At 25.2% G+C, this 3,751-nt stretch overlaps 1 protein-coding gene across 5 annotated transcripts in view; it reads left to right on the top strand.

Annotated features, from left to right (window-relative positions):
- Positions 1–1,290: 1,290 nt before the first annotated feature.
- The window catches only part of LOC106680115 (uncharacterized), a 14,765-nt gene continuing 12,304 nt past the window's right edge, over positions 1,291–3,751 (top strand). Inside the window, exons 1-3 of one of the 5 annotated variants that reach the window (XM_067044893.1) lie at positions 1,320–1,431; positions 1,830–1,941; positions 2,035–2,104. The gene's annotated coding sequence lies outside the window, so the exon portion shown is untranslated. Of the gene's footprint in view, positions 1,432–1,829; positions 1,942–2,034; positions 2,105–3,751 lie in introns of all 5 variants that reach the window. The other 4 variants (XM_067044894.1, XM_014419614.2, XR_010842735.1 and 1 more) reach the window with 4 other exon arrangements.

Here is a 3,751-nt window from a genome sequence, read left to right as displayed (position 1 = left end):
TCAAACAGATCCGTTATCTAGGACTACATTTGGACAAACAATTGACTTTGAATTCTCACACCAGACTGAAAAGACAGGAAACTCCCTGTCAATTATGATTATTACAACACTTACTGGACAAATGGTCTAAATTTTCGATTAATTACAAAAAAACATTAACACGACCATAATAAGGCCCATTTGGACTTATAGAATTGAGCTTTGAAACTTCACTAAACCATCGAATCTAAAATCATGGATAAAATCCTCAATCCTCCTTACTTTATCACAAATAAAATCATACATTAGGACCTGTTTCATATGTTGCCTATTTGGCCTGAACCAGATAGGAATCCTTCCAAGATAAAATCCCTAACCATCCAAACCTATTTGGTTCTAACCTTGTTTCTTCTTTATACCTAAAAATCCTCCTAGGCGTATGAAAAGAAGGCAACCTCGAAACTTCCTACTCGAGAAATTTTATTTGAGTTCTACCAATGGGTAGAATCTCAGCAAGATTATACTGTGCCATTATAATAAAACTCTTATCACATTTACTTGTTTTATATATATTTTCATTTGGCTCTACAGGCAATCAATTACAATAGGCAATTTGTATACTATTTATTTACATTAAAATAATATAAATTAATATATTATTAAACTCTCTAATAATAAAGTTATAATAGAAGATATGAGTTTATAGTATATTGTTATTTACTTTATTTTCAGATAATGTAAAAAAGTAAACAATATGAAACTTTCAATTAACTGTCTTCTAAAAAGAGATGAAACATATTTTTACTCCTTAACGCTGGATGGTATATTTATTATATGGGGTTCTGTGCAAATGACACAAGGTTAATTCAAAATAAGTCAGACAATTAGATTTGAACACATTGTTATATTGCTGCTTGTTTCCATTTTTGATTTTTGTCTAATGAGCAATGAAATTATTTTATAGTTCAAGGATGTCCAATGAACTTTATTTTATCTTGAAATGGAAACAATCAAATGGATAAAGAAAAAAAAATCATTATTAAAATTCCTTTTTAAATATATTTTGAGATTAATTTATCAAATAACTGGACAACCCAAAACAACTTAACAAACAATAATCTCTTTTTTTATTTCATTTTTTTCCTCATGACATGTTTATGTAGCAGAATAATTGCAACCATTCATGAAAGTTTACAATGATTAAAACATCTTAATCATCGTGCCACATATTGATGTTTATTTCCAAGTGTTAGTCAAACATTTTAAAAAGATAACAACTGTGTGAGCCTAGTTGTATAACTGTAATTGTTCTTAACTATCAGACATTATTTAATTCAAGAAAGGTCACTCATAACTCAATGATATGCAACACAATGAGGATTTGTGGTCATTCGGTGAGATGTCTTGCAATTGTATGAGTGCTAATTGAATTGTTTAGAGCATTTTTACAAGGTGAGAATATTATTTTTGTAATGATAATGTTATTGTAAGTTAAGGTACATTGGCATATAGGGTTAATAGCAAACCAGTAAGCATAGAAAAAAATATTTTGGAAATTCATTCAAGTTTAAAATTTCTGAAAGCTTCTATATTTTAAACCATATTATATAATGACACCTTATTACAATCACCAATGATTGATATTTAGAAATGTTGACATATAATTTATCTTTTTTTTTTTTTTTTTTTTATTTATTTATTGATATTTACAACTGTATAAAAAATACAACAAGCAAATTTGATCTTAATGACAATGATAATGATATGATACAGCATGTAGAGAAACTACCCAGTAGTAGAACTCTAAAAACATTTTACAATATAAGGTCACGAGGCCATCTTCTTTTCAGGCGCCTCAGAGGAATGCCAGGAATAGAAGAAGAAGCAAGGTTAGAAACTAGTGAAAAATAACAAAGTAAAACAAATCTTATGAAAAATAATAAATAGCCCCATTATAATAAAGTAATTACTTACCAATTAATATTTTATTTTTGTGTATTTAATAATAATCTGAAATTTATCTAATCATTTGTAATATTGAATTTTAACTTTCAGATAACTATAAGACTCAAAGCTCCAAAATAGAACAAGCTTTAAGGAGATGCACATATAACCCCTTAAAAATGTACTAAATTTAAATTCAATTTAGATTCAAATGCCTGTGGTAAAAAGGCTGCAATATATTCCACAAAATGTCTAATTTCCTTTTAAATAGGTTTCAGATATTAAGTCATGACCAGACATACTGAAAAATGAACTCATAACTTAAATTAAATAATACAAGTCATAAATTAGCATAACATTATACACAAAGAATTATTTTAAAGAAAAATATAAATATTTTGCAGCCTTTTTAGTATATCAAATACTATCTTTATCATAAAAATCCATAAATATGGATAAAAAGCCACTTGGAGCACCAAATGGTGGGATTTCAATTTTCGGAGAAAAAAAAAGTTAAATATTTTTCGGCAATTGTTATAAAAAATACAGCTTGAAAAATTATATAAAATTTGTTTTGTTATTTCTTTTTCAAATAATTGTTTGACATAAAGTCTAAAAATTATAATTAAAATATTTTTTAATAGTCATGAGTTCTTTTCCTGGTTTATTAAATTTTTCAATTTGATTAATTCTTTTTTTTATAATTTGGTAAATAGAATAGCTTAACAATATTTCACAAATATATTTTTGATATTGTTTAGAAATTGCTGATTCAGTAATAAATGAAGATTCAACAGAAAGATCGATTTTAGTCGCAAAAATTGAAAAAAAATATAGTGAAATTTCACAATATTATGTGAAAAATTTCTTTTTAGCCCATAAATATAATTAATAAATAATTGTTTACAACAAAATTAGAGAGGCAACTTATTTAATGAAAAAATTATTATTATTCGTCTAAAAGTGAAAAAAAAATTAATAAAACAAATATTAACTTAAATATCAGATAACAAGAAATAATATCATTTAATCATACTATTTATTCCTAATACGATGCCTCTTCAATTTTAATTTTCACAATAAGTGGATAAAAATCATTCTCAAGGGGACACCTAAATTGTTTGAAATCAGCCCAAACCAGCATATTCCTCTTTAGTGTGTTCTCACCATTATTTATATCATATGTCTGCCTTAGAAAATGTTGAGTACAGATTTATAAGATTTGTTAACAGGACATTAAATCACATTGTAAATTATCTGGTTTTGTTCAAAACAGTTAAATTTGGAAACTTTTGAAACTCACTGAGTAAACAGTGACCTGATGGTCTTATAGAAACTGTTAAACTTTAAAATTAACTGCTCACAACTTTCAAAACTCATAATTTTATTATCCGTGTTAATGTGGGACATTCAAAGGCATTTAAATGTTCTATTTTTCAAAATAATTAAAGCTATTATTCTCTTTTAATAGGAATCGAAGGAAAACAAATGCTGTTGAAGGTCATATGTACTTTAACTCATTATATACTTTTAAACAAAATATAAAAATTATGAGTTGACTTAATTACTGTACAATTAATTTTTCTGTAATAAAAATATTATTATTATATTTTGTTAATTTATGTTTTCTATTTTATTAGATATTTTAGAAGTTTATATTTATATTCCATATATATTTCTTGAGTAATTGAGTTTTAATGTATATTTTATGTTTCAGTTTTTACATATGTTTTAAATTGTTTCTATGAATGTTTAAATTATTAGTATAATTTTAAGTTCTTTTATGTTTTAAATTAAGTCAATTATTTAATTATTATTTTACAACACT

The sequence above is a fragment of the Halyomorpha halys genome, unplaced genomic scaffold (assembly GCF_000696795.3).
Source record: "Halyomorpha halys isolate HHAL.00 unplaced genomic scaffold, Hhal_1.1 Scaffold243.1, whole genome shotgun sequence".
Taxonomy (NCBI): domain Eukaryota; kingdom Metazoa; phylum Arthropoda; class Insecta; order Hemiptera; family Pentatomidae; genus Halyomorpha; species Halyomorpha halys.
This window is presented reverse-complemented; position numbering and strand designations above follow the sequence as displayed.